Genomic DNA, 18,085 nt, shown 5'->3' with positions numbered 1-18,085 from the left:
GGAACTATCCCTAAAACCATATTTAAATAAATGAATGTGATATTAGGAATGGTATATATTTAATTTTGTTTTTTAATTGTGACTTGTATGTAATCTAGAGGCATTAGTATTTAAACAGATTATGTAGTAAAAGAAATTAATTTGGAAGTAAAATTTAATGATGAAAAATAAAGTAAAATTAAGTCTATTTTAAAACATTTTTAATTACACATTCATTTGAGGTTTGATTACGTCTAATTTGGTTCTTTTTAAAAATGCAGATACTGTAATATTAGCAGTAAATTATTTTGTTATCAGACTGTTTTATTTTTCTTTGAACTGGGTAATATGTGCAGTTCATTATTCACATAATCATCATATTGTTTATGTTGTTGCTTTACTCGTTTATGTAAAGTTCCAAGTTACTTACTTACCTTCATACCATCCAGATTCAGTCATAGCAGTTGTTCAGTGGCTGGTTTTAAGATATACCTGTAAACTGTTAAGGCTAAAAGTACCCTGTATGTATTTTAATAATTGCATTTAATGTGTTAATTTTAACACATACTTTGTTTATTTATGTCAGCTTCTCTTGAGATCTCGTGCAAATTTTATTCAAATCTCAAGAAGGGTTTTCTTGACAGCAAGCTATTTTTTCTCACGGATAATTAACATGCCTCTGAATGATTGGTGCTAGGATAACTTGTGATAACTACATTAGAACTTGTGTTCTGTGTAAATAACCAGGCTCAGCATATAGCAGTGCATTAAAATATATATTATATATATAATATTTTGATCATTATAAGAGAATCTGTTGAAAGTGACATCTGGCACAAAAACATGATGAACTTTATTTTTGGGGAGAAATTTTATAGATGGAAGGAAGGAAGCTTTGGTCAGAGAACTATATGTGGTACTATCCCACGGGTTGATTTGAAACTCTTGTATATAGCCTCCTGTCTCTCCAACAGTGATTAATTGACTTCATCATCAATTAAAAAACAAAGATAAAAGGTTAGCAAAGAGCTAGTAAGACTTCTCTATGAACATCGTGTTCAGCATTTCTTCTTTCTGTATCTGAATGTTAGATTTACATGTACCTTAATTAAAAAGTATTTAACATATTGAGCAAACAACTAATTATTATGCTATTTTAATTGTCTCATTGCCTTTCTTTCTTTCTCTCTTTCTTTCTCTCTTTCTTTCTTTCTCTCTTTCTTTCTCTCTTTCTTTCTTTCTTTCTTTCTTTCTTAGAGGCTACCTGATGATTGTTGTAAGACCAAGCATTCATTGTTTGTAGGGCAAAAAAGGAGTGTTTATTTAACAGGAAACATGATTTTGTGCATGTTGATTGAATAGCATCAGAGATGTACCTGTTTTCAATCTGTTTATTGAAGTTTGAACTATCCAAGATTTAGCTTAGAGTATCATTATATGAAAAATAAATTTGTGTTCACCTATTAAAAATGTTTTGCTGATCTTCTAGAAAAGTTGGTCTATGTGGAAGAGTTTTCTAATAAAATCAGTACTGTATTGAATATTGAAACTGGAGGACAAATATCTATGCTTCTGTGTCCTGTCCACACTTCACATTACATTGTTAAATATATTTTATTCATAGACTGTTTTGCTGTTTAGTTCTTATATAAATGATCAGAATCTCTTTTGGACAGTATTAAAAAAGGTGTAAATGAAGAAAGACATGAGAACCATAACTGATGCCTGGAGCTGTATTTATCATTAATTTTGAACATTCTTATTAGTTTATAATTATTTTATCCCCCACTATATTTCTTAGTGCTGTCTATCCATTTCAGCAGAAAGCATGTGGCACATGATAAGGTAATTAAGTCAAGGCTTAGCTGTTCATTCTGGTGATAGGTGACGTAGCTGGCAATTGTTTCTAGACTGTAGCGTTGATTAACATTCAGCACCAGTATATCGACAAGTATCTGCACTGCGGCTGTCACATGAAAATAGGTTCCAGCATGGTAATCTCAACCTGTCAGTAGTTGTGTAAGTAACCAACACAGGAGGACTGGAGAACAAAACAAATGTTTGTTTTGATACACTGCTGTAGTTGTGATGATTCTTAACTTTAAGTAACTGTACAGATATGTATATTCTCACAAAACGTTGTGTAAAGATAACATTAAGCAGCTGTTTTAACTGGACAAAAGTCAGGAAATTCAGAGTCAGAGTTGAAACCGCATACACAATACATGCCATTGTGCCTGTATTGCAGCTCATATGAGATTTAAGATCACCCACTTTTCTTAGAGTTTTTGAAATAACAGAATATCAAACATTATACTCAAGATCAACAGGGTGACTTGAGCAGGACCTGAGCAAGGATTCATCCTGGGGGAAAGATGAGCATGGGTTCTGCCTATGTCAGGGGAAGGCTAATTTAAACTGGGGCAGAGGGCTCCTTAGGTGTCGTACTGGGGGAGATTACCCAGAGATATGCAGTGGTGGAGCTCATCTCCTGCATGCTGTTTCCCTGCTCACTGTGTGGGAGCTGCCAGCAAACTCTTGCTTCCTGGAAGAGCTTGCGTTTTGGGCAGCTTATACTTGTGCACCCTATCCTTCTGCACACTTTCAGCCAGGAGAAGCCAAGAAACTGATTTTTGCCAGCAGATGCTAGGGTGACCAGATGGCAAGAATAAAATATCGGGACACATGGGAGAGGGAGGGGCAGCTACAGGCTCACAGCCCCCACTGGAGCCATGGGGAAGGAGGGCGCCCAACCCGAGGAAGCTGCGTGTTGGGGGCGCACAGACCCTGCCAAGGCCCCTGCTGCAGGTTGGGGGCACACGGCCCCAGCTCTGTCCCCCATCATGGGTTAGTGGTGCACGACCTAGTCCCTGCCGCAAGCTGCGTGTCAGGGGCGCACGGCCCGGCCCCTACTGCAAGCCATAGGTCAGGAGCGCACCGCCTCAGCTCCAGCCCCCGCCACATGCCATGGGTTGGGGATGCACGGCCCCAGCTCCCACCACAAAGGTGGGGTTTCAGAGCTGGGGCAGGGGGTTGGGGCGTGGGGAGGGAGTTTGGTGTGGGAGGGGGTGTGGGCTCTGGGCACTTACCTCAGGCGGCTGCCCAGAAGTGGTGACATCTCCCTCTGGGTCCTAGGCAGAGGCTCGGCCAGGCAGCTGTGCATGCTGTCTCTCCCACAGGCACCACCCCCACAACTCCCATTGGCCGCAGTTCCTGGCCAATAGGAGCTGCGGAGCAGGCGGTCATGGCAGGGGCAGCACACACAGAGCCCACCTGGCCATCCCTGCACCTAGCACCAAGAGGGAGATGCGCAGAACCAGCTCCGCACCAACTGGACATTTGGCAACTTATAATATTGGAACAAGTGGTGTCCTGATTGTACATAGGTCAGGATGCAGGACAAAGAGTTAAATATCGGGACAGTCCCGATTTTATTGGGACATCTGGACACTGTAGCAAACGCCAATAGAACCCTCGCAACAAGTCTGGTCTGTTTTATTTCCACCTTTGAATATTTTGGTTTTTGTCAATTTAAGTTAGATCATTACCACCTTTTTACATAATAATCTTTCTAACAGTTGTAATTCTTTTATGTAAACCTACAATTATGAATTATTGCTATTTTTCTATTTAGCTTACAGTAATGGTGATGTGTCAATCAGCAGTAAGCAGAGATTCTCTAAAATGGTTTTTGCACAGTGGAACAAACTTCAGACACATTGTGGTATTAATTGAATTGCCATGGATACAGCAGAGGCCTAAAAAATGTAAGAGATGTTTGTTGCAAGAAGCTATACATCTGCAATTGCTGTTGTTAAAATGCATTGCTTATATTTTCGTATCAGAGTGCCCATAGGCATTTATCCACATTAAAAACTAATGAACTGCAAAATTTCAGTTGGAAAAATAAAAAGCCAAAGATGTTAAAATTTGTGGTACTCAAAAAGTGTTTGAAACTTGCCTCTTCTGAATGTCTATCATGTTAAAAGGCATCAGCCAATTTTCCTATTTTTATTTTTAGGCTGAGAATTTAAATTTTGCCCCAGTGTGAATTTTGTCAGCCATGTTTATAGTGGAAATGTTGACAGATACTGAAGGACAGCAGTAAAATTGCACTGCTATCATAAATGTTCCTGAAATTGGAGGAATGTAGCTTTACTTTTATTTATCAAAAGAAAGAAATCAATTTTACTTCTCTGCAGTATCCTTCAGGTGGGAGATTATTTTTCAGGATGATGAATAATGCCATAAACATCATATTAAAAAGGTTGATTTGAGGGTTTTTCCACCCCCCAAGACCTGTAAAAAGATATGATTTTAATAGTTGTGCTAACAATTATTAAATAGCAGTGAAGTAACAAAAGTATTTCTCAAACATGTTATATGATATTTTGCTCTGTTTATGGGATTATTTCTAATTTATTTGACATGTTTTACAGAAACATTTATTTTAGGTTAAAAAAAATAAATTCTGTACGTGTAGTCTACTCTTTGGGGGCGGGCAGTGTATAGGTGTAGCACCCAATGAACAACAGCACAGGGAAGTAATTATGCTTCAGAAATGTACATGCCTTCCCTAGTTCCTCTTGCGCTATATGCACAGCAATCTGCTTCCCTCACATACCAGTGACCCGAGTAGTACCATTAACTCACACTGACCAGAAGAGCTGGTCCACTCTCCACCTCTCTCATGCCTCGTGCTCTGGGGAAGTAATGGGCTTGCAACACATGCTTACCCCTAGAGATCCAGACTCAAGGTTCAGGAATGCCACACGGGGGTTAAGTAGGGATGGTTTTACCCATCCTCATGGCCTAGCACGGGTGCATAGGCTGGGTCATGATTTGGCCCTTACTATTAAAAACTATTTTTATCAATCTAATAAATAGCCTTCCTGTTCTTTGTACCCAATTGTATTTTAAAATAGTGCACTGATTTAATCACTGGTGATTTATAGTTATATCATCAGATCGTCTATTTTACTTCTGTTTTGTTAAAAATAAAATAGATTCATATGGGTTACGTAGAATATGAAGTCAGTGGGGTACCAGGTGGGTGCAACGATGTGCCCATTCATTTCTCAGGGCCTAAGACTCTTTGGGGCCATTGGCTTAGTCTTCATGTGTGTTTGTACGGTACCTAGCATAACGGAGCCCTGATCCTGCTTGGGGCATCTGATCTCTGCAATGAATGTATTAAATAATAAATTTCAGTCCTGATCTCTCAGCCCCAGCCTAATCTCCCCAGAGACGTTACGTAAAATGCCTTACATATAAGTTTATTGGGAGTTTGTGAAGTTGAACGAAAGACTGAAGTGATTAATCATACAGTATTGGATGAGCGAAATTGAATTCTGACCTTCAGGAAGTGGGTAAGTGATTTGGTACAGAGTTGTGGGCAAAGAGAAATTGAAATCACCATCCTTCAGTAATGCTGCAAGAGACACTGGTCAGAACTAGTGTGGCATAGGGAATGGCAGATGACCTCAAGGTTAGGAATCAGTTATATCATAGCACCCACAAAATCAAACTGTATCCAGAAGTAGCTTTCCTTATGGTATGTATTACCACAAGCTACTTTCTTATAGTTGAGAAATGAAAATAAAAGTATATTTGTACAAATGAAAACAGAATGTTCATAACACTGAGAGCCTAATATTTACCCTTACATTAGAAATACATCATTTGCAATCTGGAAATCCCATCACTTCTGAGGCTAATTTAGTGCTTCTGATTCTGAGACAGTGGGGCTGATTTTCTTCTGTGACATAGCAGGGGGTGCCAGTTCCAGCTCCCTGATTCTCTGAGACAGCCCAATGCTGATGATGCATAGCACTGTGTAGGCAGCTCTAGGATCTGTTACTGCAGTAGGGTAATTTAATGGACCTTATGTCAATGGAGGATTGCCATAGTGGAGAATTTCTCTGTCATGCCCCTTGCCCATCCCTATATGCCCTTATGTGACCTGAATTGTGCAAGAAGAGAACCTGCCCCAAGGTACCATTACAAATCAATCCCACTGTCTGTGATTAGCAGGAGTTATGAAATAGGATAGTGCCCATATCATTGTAACCACACCAAGCACATTGTAATACATGGATAAGAACTCAGTTTTCATAATTTCCAAAGTAAGGCATGTTCTTAATTTATATATATATAAATAAATAACTGATCAGCTTGTAGATTAGAATATTTGATATATGACCCTGTGTAATCAATATGATGTCTGCAACACCGTTACACCCTTCTGGAATTGTGGGTTACTTGCCACTATCGTTTGAGTGCTAAGTAGAACAGACAGAGACAGTCTCATTAGTGCAACAGAGTTGTGTAATAGTTACAGCACAGGACTGGTAGTTAGGAACTCCTGCTACATGGATTCTAATTCTGACTCCACTACTAACTACTTGTTTGGCATTGTGCAAGGCACTTAGCCTCTGTTTCCAAGTTTCCTAATTTGTGAACTGGATGTAAAAGTACCAGTTTACATAACCCATAGGAGATTAGGACGTCAGGATTAATTATCTGATAGTTAATTTCTATAAACTATAAATTTGGGCATAATTATTGTTACAAAAGTTTCAGTATCAAAGATATGTCCCAGCCTGTCTTCCATGTAACCCGGTGTCATCGTACCTAACTGTAGAGTGATTTGCAGTAATCCTGCTCTTATTAGCTGACTGAAACATATTAAATTGTATAAAGGTAATCTCTGAAGTATCCCTTAACTCTTACCAGTGAGTGAGGCTGTCTCAAACACCCTGAATATGTGTCTTCTCTGGGGGGGGGGGCGCAAATGGGGAGAAATCTCTGATTTGGTCTTCTGTTATCATTATGATAATGGTACTGAGTTCTGTTTCCAACTCTGACACAGACTTTTTGTTTGACTATGGGTAAGGCATTTGACTTCCCTGTTCCTCAGTTCCCCATCTTTAAAAGAGAAGTTAATTGTTAACTATCTGTCTCTAAAATATTTTGATGCTCTGATAGGTCATTAGAAGTGCAAAGCTATTATTATTAGGATTCAGAGTAGCAGCCGTGTTAGTCTGTATCCGCAAAAAGAAAAGGAGGACTTGTGGCATCTTAGAGACTAACAAATTTATTTGAGCATAAGCTTTCGTGAGCTACAGCTCACTTCATCGGATGCATTCAGTGGAAAATACAGTGGGGAGATTTATATACACAGAGAACATGAAACAATGGGTGTTACCATACACACTGTAAAGAGAGTGATCAGGTCAGGTGAGCTATTACCAGCAGGAGAGCAGCGGGGAGAAAAAACCTTTTGTAGTGATAATCAAGGTGGGCTATTTCCAGCATTTGACAAGAACGTCCGAGGAAAAGTAAAACGATTTCCCCATGTTTATTTCCCCCTCCCAACCCCCACTGTTCCTCAGACGTTCTCTAATGTGCCTATCACCAGAGGATCAAGTACAGCAGGTTAAATAATGAAAAAAGAGAAAATCTATTTGTGGATGAATTACTCTAATTAATTTTGTTGTTATTCAGACCATGCGTTACTCACTCAGACAGGCACGAGTATATCTGGAAATATTTGTGAACCCTGGAAGTTTAACAAATTCATACCAGAAATTTGTAATTTGCTATTCATCATTCATTATGTTCCTGTTGAAAAGTCTGTCATTGAATCAGGGAGCAGAAACAATATCATATGACTAATCACACACTGAATTGTGAATAAAGAATAATGCAGAAGTTGTAGTGAATGGTTTGTGGAGCACTCGGGGTCTAAAGAGGATTTGTCCAAATCAGATATCAGAGATACCAGCTCAGGAATTATTCACAACCCGCTCATCCCTTCCCCCGCCCTCCCCCCAAAAGCCTAAATTTATAAAATATTTGGTTTGAAAAATCCTTTTTCACCATTTTAGTATCTAGGCATTTCATGATAGCCTGCCAGAAGGGTGCAGCTATCTAGTGGGCCATCCATCTGTGTTCTTATATCATAACTATTATTATGGTATCTGAGCACCTTACATATCTATTAAAGTGAGCACAAAAAGATACATTCCATTCCAAAGGGCTGGAGGTTCATGGCTGTTCTGATTATTTCTGGGAAGAGTCTTATAGTTGTGGTGGGCCAATTGTTGAAACTGTTTTGTCTCCTGAACAGGAATTCAACCCATACAATCTCATAGAATGGGGTGGTCCCTCACTTAACGTGAGCCAGACCTAAGGAGAGCTTTGAAGATGTAGATCAGAAACTTGAATTTGAACAGTTATTCAAGTTGATGTTCTCAGTTCTTTTCTTGACCCAAATCCAAAAACTGTCTTTCATCTATTTGCAGGACACAATCACAAGGAACATTAGACAGATCCTTTCTCTTCCCCTGTGTGTTAAAACATTGCGTGTTCTAGTGGAGAGTTATACATTAAAGGGATTTTAAAGCCATAATTCTAACCTCCACTTACTCCAAATAGGCCAACTTTGTACATACTGTATAGTGTTCCATAAACATGTGCTGGCCTCTGCCCCAGTTTTCAATCTGAAAATGAAATAATTGGTGAGGGTTTAACCTTCCAACATAATAGCTAGGTTTAACCTTCCAAATAAGAGCTTTTCTCTTTAGTGTATATTGTTCTATGTTTACTGTAGAATATGAGAAGTGGATTTAATTTGGTGTTTGTATAAATTCCATGGTCCCTTTAGTTAGAATCTGAATATTCTTCAAAGAAGTATTGATATATAGGTCTTGCCATCAGTGCTGTCTGGTGGTCATCCACTTTATTTGGGTAGCTTCCCTCATTAGCAGCCCAATTAGGCATGCCATTCCTTCCAGGAATCTAAACCTAGTCTTTCACTCCTTCTAGTCCCCCCATAGGCCACTGAGCTCCCCGTCCCTATCTCTCCCCCGTCTTTCCTCTCTTAAAATGCTATTTTTGTGGTCAGTCTCTGAGAAAGAATTTGGTAAGCAGAAAGCTCTGTCTTTTTGATCTTCAACCTTCGAAAGCCCTCTCTATACTAAAAGTTTTAACTGAGTTTATAACCCATTAGTTCTGTGGTTGCCTCTAAAAACATGATTTGTGTCCCCACTTACCGATGGTTAATACCAGTATTCGATTAATAACTGGCAGCTAATGGGTTTGCTCTTGTCAGCTGCCTAACTCGGCAGATAACTGTTATCTTGTAACTGGTTTGTAACACTGAAGTTTTCTTTGTTGATGGTAACTCTTAGCTGTGCTGGGTCACCTTATTTAGCCAGTCCTCTTGCTTCCCAGCTCTCCCTGCAGTAGGTTTACATAGCTTCAGCTGCTGATAATAGCAGTCCTTTCATCCAGGTGCTATATCCTTGACTGAGACACTGTTGAATGACTAACCAAATTTTCCCAGAATGCAGTGACACATCCGTGGGTAAGTATCATGATAAGCTCAGATGCACAGACCTGTTTGACACATTGGTTAGACTAGTGTTGTAACTTGGGCAAATGAGAGTGCCTAAAATAGTTACAAAAACATGGATATCTTTGTAGGTTGGACTAGCCCTTAGTGTTCAACAGTAATAAGTTAGTTTTATGGATTGTTAATTTGTTTCTGCATAATGTGACCTCTCCGTTTCAATTTAATAAGAAGGTGGAGTTCTCTGTCTGAAGACAGAGTGCTGATTGTGCACTCTGGACATAAGGGTAATCATTAGTACTTGTGGTATATTATCTGGAAAGAACTAAGGAAATTCATTTTTCTGGGCTACTATTCATTCTGTGGTAGGAGTCCAGGGTAGGTGCCAAATTTCTATGGTTACCTTGGTTTACTGGATTGAAACTAGCATTTGGGAGTTCTGTTTGGATGATGGGCCTCAATGTCTTTGTCTGCGACCAATTCCTGAGCAGAGTTAAAGCTATGTGCTATGAACTGCATTTGCTTTTCATCTGTTTCTTTGTGTAAGTCAAGTGTTTTGTATTATAAATCCTTGTTGGTTTAGAACCTCCACATCTCCCTATAATTTTGCAGTGGCTGAGATCAAGTGATGCACTTTTGCTGACCATACTTGTGTACTCCTATGGATTGGAAACAGCATATTTCAGATGCCATAGAATTTGGTGCATAAAAAATAGTTGAAAATAAATATATCCCAGCAGTTGCTGTTTGGTGTAATGATTTTTTTACCTTCTCAATTATATTTCTCCCTCTCGGATGTGCCAGTCAAATGACTCTGAGATTGATTATGCTATTGATATGTAGGTAGGTAGTGCTTAGTATTTGTGTCACTTGTCTTTATTTTATTTTTTCACTTTCTCTCTGTGTCATTCCTCTCTACTTGGGTGTTGTGGAAACTTCAGCTGGGAAATTCCTGAGACACAGGGCATAACATAGGCTCAGTGCTAAATTTTTAGGCACTATTTGCCTATCACTTACCTGACATAGTAAGTTTCAGATTGGTGTATCAGACTTAGAGATATCATTTCCAGTTTAAGTTGTCAGTTGTACAAGATTTAAACAAACAACTCCTGTTGACTTTAATGAAAGGTCTGTGGTCTAACTCCATGCAACTCTGAAAATTTAGGAAGTGACTAAATCAAAGTCAGGGATCTTTAATGTGGGCCAGATCTGGTCCATCGTGTGTACTGGCACAAAGGAGTAGAGGTGCTTAAGACATCCATCCCCTTACCCCATTGTACTTCTTCAATATACCACAGCTCCTTGTGCTCAAAGGGAAGCAGGGTCAGCGGAACTGCTACTTTCCTCACTCTTGCAGGTGGGCAGGGGCTGGGGAGTGGGCAGAGCCATGACTACACCCTCTCAATGTGCCCTGTAGCATAGCTGTGCCAGAGCATTGTATAGCAACAGGTATAGACACATCACAGTTGACTCCTTCTCCAGAGTAGTAAGGAGACAAAGAGGCAATTGTGACTCAGGGAATCACTATCTCCATCCCAGGCTGCTTCCAGGGACAATGAACCAATGCACTGCACCTTAGAGCAGGCACTATCCCAAACTGATCATCTGCCCTGTGTTGAGGACCAGTTTGGGATATTGCCTGCAGTAACGTGCAATGTGTGGGTTCATTGCCCCTGGAAGCAGCTCTGAGGAGGAGAAAGAGGAAGGTGGTTGACTCCCTGCACTGTGAGGAGTAAGAGGATGGTTTTCTGCCTACACTAGTGATGAGCCCTTTTCCTGTAGCATGGTATCGTGGACTCTGAGCCAGCCAGTCAGCCCCTGTTAATATCCGTTATGCTACTGTCCAAAAAAAAAAAAAAAAGTGAACTCACATTTTATTCAGAAACTATAAGCATCATTTTTTCTATTCTTGTGCATGTGGTTAGTTTCACTCTTACTTTTTCTGACAGTAAATTAGAATTCCTGTAGGTAATAACAGTCAAGGAATTACTGACCAGCAGGAATATTGTAACCTTAGCCACTTAGTAATGACCTCAGAAATGCCCAGGGGCCAAGAGCAATATTGCTGTTATAACCTCCTTGGGTTTATATTCTGTCCTAAATTGAAAGTTTTATGCTTTTCCTATTGTGCCAAGATTCCTTCAGCATACCTTCCAGATAATTGGTCACAGTAATGCTCCAGTTGTACTGGGTATTTCTAGAGAATGAATGCACAGAACAACAGCCAGTCATATTTTCTCTTTTATTAAGGACATGCTATTTTTATGGTCAGAAAGATCTGTGAAAACTGACATCTTAATGTTTTGAATTTATTTTTCTATCAATTACTTCATATCAAATTTGTCATAATTATAAATTAAAAGAAGCAATTTCTCAGCATACTTTTTTTTATCTACCTAGATTGTAAATTTTTCAGGATAGGGGCTTTAATTATATGTTTTTACAGTGTGTAGCACAGTGAGGCTAGGGCCTTTAGGTGCTACTTCAAGACTAATGATAATGTAAATCAATCTGTCATTTCTGCCTCCTACATCATCACTACTGTGTTGAGAGGAGAATAAAATCTTGCTTTAAAAAAAGCACAACTGGGAAAACACGTAGCAGGTAACGTGCTGTTTCAGATGCATATGATATGTAGATGCTTCTATTGCAGGGTTACAATTCTAACCAAAACCACTCTTGAATAGATGGCAAATAAAAATGTAATTCTGTAAGTAACTTGCTCACAACATAGTCCAAACTCCCCCCTGTTCTTAGTTCTGGTTTTATTAACACAGAAATTAACTATAAGAAAACTAAGTACGTTCAAACTTTCTCCCCACTTTTAGCTGCTCCTAGTGTTCTTTCTTCCAGGCTTCTCAGTCAAAAGCTCTTTCTAGAGTGCCACCCTACTTCTCTTACATTCAGTTGGGCTATTGAGCCACTGTTGTGAGTCACCAGAACCCCCTTTACGTTCCCGAGAAGGATCAACACATGCTAACATGGTGAATTGTTTTTTAAGGTGATAGTAATGCGTGTAGTTCAGGATGCCTAACACTTGTCAGTATGAGACATTGTTTTCAGTTGTTTATATTTTATCAAACTTTAACCATTTGGGATGAAATTTTTCAGTCCATGTGTCTTCCTCAGGTAGCCATTTTGAAAATGGATAATTCTTCATGAGTTTCTGTGAAGATTTTATTCCTCATTCACTGCTGACACACAAACTTTCAGTTATGAAGAATAACACAGTCGCCCTTGATCCTATTTTAAGAAATGATCTTAAAATGGTGAAGAAATTATCCTTTAGTTATGGGTGGTCTGTCGGTGTGAAACTTCATATAGCGTTAGTTTTTATGCCTTTTGAATTTTTATGTCTTTTTTTGTTTGGTTTCATACAATAATTTTCAATAGGAAGTAGTCTCTGAAATTCATCTGTGGCAGACTCACCACTTTTTGGCAATTTACATATATATTTTTAGAAATTATATATCTACGCAAAAATTAGTAGAGGAATGAATTTTAAGTTGTTGACTTCCAGACATCACTTACTATTAAAAGCTGTTATAGAAAAACAAACAAAAACTACATAATTCAAAGACATACAAATAAACACTGAAATTTCACACTGAAAGGCCACCTACAAGTAAAGAATAAGAATAATGTCTTCACCATTTTTAGAACAGTTCTTAAAATAGTAATTTATACCCCCTTTTAAGAACATTTCCTTCACTGTGAAGTCACAAGCAGTACCTCCATAATATTGTATGCTATTGACGTCTGGTACTAAGTTTGTTACATTTCCTTTGTGGATCATTTTGTTATTGCTCTCTCCATAAACTGTCATTGTTTTAGAACTACAGGTAATTTTATTGTGGTGTAAATGACATTTGATTAACTTTAGCAATGTAGGGCAATGGAAAGCAAACTTGCCTTGTGCAAAAAGATAAAGAGAAGTAAATGCAGTTGAATAGCAATATTTGTTTATGAACTTTACTCTGTAAGTTGTAGTCATATTCACATATTCCACTTTTTAAAAAATAATGGCCAAGGTAAATAAATGGCCAATCTTGTTGCTTAGGGGTCTTATTGGTCTCTTCCATTAATTCATTTTTTTCAAAGACTAGAAGTCCTCACCCACTCTTCAGGAAATTCCATACATCAGCAGCAGATGACAGGGTACTACAGAGGTTTGGATAGTAGGATAGTGTAGCTTGTAGTGTTTCTGCACTATAGAACACACATTGTAGGGCTATGTCCTGTAAATATTCGGCAAGTTATGTATGTAAAAATAATCAACTTACCTTGGAAGGTCATCTTCCTCTAATTGCCTATTGTAGACCTGAAGCAGAGCATGTTGGTACCATCAGTTGTATTCAAGTGTGATTCTTCTCGGAAAAGTGACACTCAAAATGGTATGATGAGGTTTCATGTTTCTCACTGATTCCATGTTGAATTTGCTCAATTTACAATTAAAAAGGTATTGGTTCATTTTCTAAGTGGCAACCTGTAAACTGAACCTGAGCTGTGAGAGTCATGTTGTTCTCACTCTTTTTCACACATCTTCATCAGTAATAAAAATGCTGAATGCCAAATTATGCACTCATTCCAATCTGGAATATATTATTGGGATGGGGGCTGTAGGGGAAAAGTATATTTTAAATTTATAATTTCTCAAAAATTCTGAAAATTTTCACTTTAGCAATTTCCATTGCATTGTAAGAGCTTAGTTCACATTTCTAATGTAATATGTCACAGGTGGCCAAACTGTGGCTCATGAGCCACAGGTTCTTTTACCATTGAAGTGCGGCTCACGGAGCCCCCCATGTACCCCCAAGCTCCACCTACGAGATGGCGGGGAGCTGGGGACCTCCGCTTTGCAGCACAGTGGTGGGGTAGGGACTTCTGCCCAGGGGGGGTGGGGGGAGTCTTCATAGGAGTGGGGCCAAAGCCCCAAGCCTTGGCAGGTGCCTTCCACGGGGCTGAAGCCTCGAGTCCCAGCAGGTGCGCCTTGGCTCTTGGCCTTCTGAAGATTATTGTATGCAGCTTGCAGGGTCAGTAAGTTTGGCCACCCCTGTAATATGTTGTTCTATTTTCATGCTCCTACAACTTTTCTTATAGTTATTTATTGTTCACTTACCAAGTGCATAAATGTAATAAGAGTAATTCAAACCATTTTATTTTCTTAATTGTAATTGTAATAATTTGGGATATTAAATTAACATATGCCCTCTACCAGTGAGATGCTGAAATGCAGTCTCCCATTTAAGGTCCTTTTAAAGTGTTATTGCTTTGTGGAGTAGATTAATGATGAAATTAAACTGTGATTAATGTCGTGGGAAAGATTCTAGTGAAGCAGAACAGAATTCCTTACAGATCTTCTACAGACCAGTGCTTATTTGCAATTAAATGATGCAGAAGAAGAAACCATGTCGGAAGATAAGCAGGTCATTGAGGAATTATTGATCATGTTATGTGCAAGAATATCTAGTTGAATGCGCTTCACAAAAAATGCATATATCTGCTCCAGAAGCAAAGTTACAGCTCCTTATGATAGGAATAGAAAGAAATAGTTGATAATTAGTTTTTGATTAAAGAAGTTTCTCAGTTTACATATGGTTATCTTTCATTTGTGTTTGAACTTCTTAGTGTCATTTGGCTTTAAATGAATCCCTACTTTTATTGTTCCACAGTAATCAGAGAATTCATGCCAGACATTTCAAATATATTTTCAATAGCAATTTAACAAATAATGTTAGACTTTGAATTGCTGCACAACACATATTTCTGTATATGACATTAATAGCTGTCTTTATTATATACAAGTTCTAAATAAATATTTTGTTTTAGTTTTTGGTGATAAAATAACCTATTCCTATTTTTCTAACACTGATATGGGAAAGTATGAGTGCAAAACAGTGACATACAAATTACAACTCAGATGGCAAATCTGTGTAAGATTTAGAATTCTGAATTTAAATTTGTAAGAAATCATGAACGATTTGAAGATAATTCAGTATACAGTAGAACCTCAGAGTTATGAACACCAGCGTCATGAACTGACTAATCTACCACACACCTTATTTGGAACCGGAAGTACACAATCAGGTAGCAGCAGAGACCAAAAAAAGAGGGGGAGGCGGAAGCAAATACAGTACCGTACTGTGTTAAACATAAACTACTAAACAAATAAAAGGAAAGCAGCATTTTTTTTCTGCACCGTAAAGTTTTAAAGGTGTATTAAGTCAGTGTTCAGTTGTAAACTTTTGAAAGAACAACCATAATAGTTTGTTCAGCGTTACGAACAACTTCCATTCCCAAGGTGTTCGTAAATCAGAGGTTCTACTGTATAATGCATACATATGTGATGCCTTGATGCATTAGTTTAATACGTTCTCTATATTAGATATGTTTTAGTCTCGAATTACAAATGTTGTTAGTACTGTAGATATATCTATAATCCATGGTTTATACCATTCAACACTTGTCTTTCAAATGCCAATGTAGTAGTGTAAGTATAGTACAATGTGTATCATAGGTCAGTTAAAATGTGTCAATTATTAAATAAAATATTCTTGCTCTACTATTGATTGTTCCAAAACATTCACACAGTCTTTCCTTTTGGCCACTCTGACTTTTTAGAAGTAAGAAAAGTAAAGGAGTAGTAATGAAATATAAGAAATAAATGTGTCTATGAGTCCTTGGTGGTGATAAACCATATCAATAAAGTATGAGTAGTTCACTACCAGTTTCTGAATATGTAATTTTCTTCTGGAATGTTTTGTCATTTTTATAATATTAGATTACTTTTATTTAAAATATGATCTGGTTTGCCGTGTAAGCCGTGAAAAAAATACCCATTGCTGTCAATATCGAATGCCAATGTTAATATGGCTGAATGAAGTGGCACCAATACAAATGACTTTATATTGTGTGCAGGTTTGAGAATTTTCATAAACTATAAATATTTTATAATACACAGATTGAGGTCTGTCTTGCAAACAGGCAGTGTTTTACTATAAAAATTTACAATTCAGAGTTAACCTCCACCCTATGAACCTGATGCTTCATGGATGTGACATCATACTCATAAATTAGTCTTTAATTGGCGAAATTAAGCCCTTCTTTAAAATGAAACCGCCACCTGCTCTTAGATACAATTAGTCTTTATTACTTCTCATTATTTTTTTTCAATTAAAAAGAAAAAATATTATGAACAGTATTGAAATCTGCAGTCAACAAGCATTTGTAAAGAGAAAAATATTTTAAAAGCATAATTTAGAGCTGCTGGTTTCCTCACTTTTTATCAGTGCTTGGAGACAGATGTTTTTCATTTTGTGTTTTAAAATGATTGTTTTCAAAATGACGTTATCAGAGCTATGGTTCCTAAAGAACTAAGCACTAACAAGAACATCTGCATCAGAATACAAGAAAATTGAAATCCATTACAGCAGAAAAAATAGTGGTGGGGTAGTAGGAATAGAGGTCAAGACAACAGATGAAGGTAAATACATGTCTTTAAAAGGAAAAAGGAAAGGAAACCTATAGAAGCTGTGAATTCCGAAAATGAATCTGATGACTCTGCCTTTACTCTTTTGGAGTTATATTTTTAAAGTTAGATGTACATAAATAATTACACATCTGTCTTAGGTGTATAAATGCCTGTTGCATGTGTGCAAATGTATGTGTATATGAACAGTTGGTGCAAATCGCCGTTTTACCATGTGCCCATTTACACTAGCTGAGCAGCTAACCACAGGTATTTACATGCATACAGTAGCAACACTTCAATAGCTGTGCACACCTGGCTTTCATCGTTCTTGCCCACAATTCAAAAATCCTCACCATTTCTTTGTTTTTATGTTTTATTTTTACTCAGTTTCCCTTTCCTGAAATATGGCTACATAGATCCCCATTTTTGGAGGAACATATCCCCAAAAGTGTGGATCTGTGGAGACAATATATTTGGAGAATTTTTGTTCAGTGGTATGTATTTGTAATTTTCCTCACTGGGCTAGCTTTAATGGGATACACATTTCCGTTTCGTGAGGCTCCTGAGGAGAATGCAGTCATCTACTCTCATTCCAGCCTACTTGTAACTGGACTTTTTACCTATCAGGGAGGTTGGCTTTTACCACTGGCCCACCTAACACTCACCAACTCTTCTGTTGCATTTTTGGGGAAGGGATATCACAACCTCTTCCATGCCTTTGATCTTATAACCAAATAGTTACTAATTTCTGGCACTACCTCCGCCAATGTCAGGAGTTCTGTTTTTCTCTCTTAGAAGCCTTTCAGTTATCACCACAGTTCCATAACCCAGTTCAGGTTGTGTTGATTCAATGAACATTTCATTGCCAGTTTACAAGAATAAAGTGAACAAAAGTAATAAAATTAAAGGTGACTGCAAATACAATCGCGCTTAAACAAATACAATGGTAAGTACTAGGTTGTCCTGTAACTTAGTTACAAAATACTGAAATATTTTCCTAGACCAATGTTCTGGTAGTATTAGCTTGTTTTGTTCTCTGACCCTTGTCAGAGAGCACCATGACAGCCTCTGAGAGAAAATATTCACAGAGTGTCTCTGAGAGGAGACCCTCCTCACATCAACATGTCAAAAGTCTCTGTTACCATTATGGGTTTATGTAGTCCCCTAGTCCAATCAAAGATGGTTATTATACTTGGGAGACGTGCATTCATTAGTGAAACTACATTCCTTTTCTAATATAGATTCTGCCAGTTAACTTTTTTTTAACCTTAAGAGTTATG

At 38.0% G+C, this 18,085-nt stretch overlaps 1 protein-coding gene across 5 annotated transcripts in view; it reads left to right on the top strand.

Moving 5' to 3' along the window:
• The window catches only part of NOVA1 (NOVA alternative splicing regulator 1), a 229,329-nt gene that overhangs the window by 194,116 nt on the left and 17,128 nt on the right, over window positions 1-18,085 (top strand). The gene's annotated exons all lie outside the window — the stretch shown is intronic.

Source organism: Lepidochelys olivacea, assembly GCF_965140295.1.
Source record: "Lepidochelys olivacea isolate rLepOli2 genome assembly, chromosome: 6".
Classification (NCBI taxonomy): Eukaryota; Metazoa; Chordata; order Testudines; family Cheloniidae; genus Lepidochelys; species Lepidochelys olivacea.
This window is presented reverse-complemented; position numbering and strand designations above follow the sequence as displayed.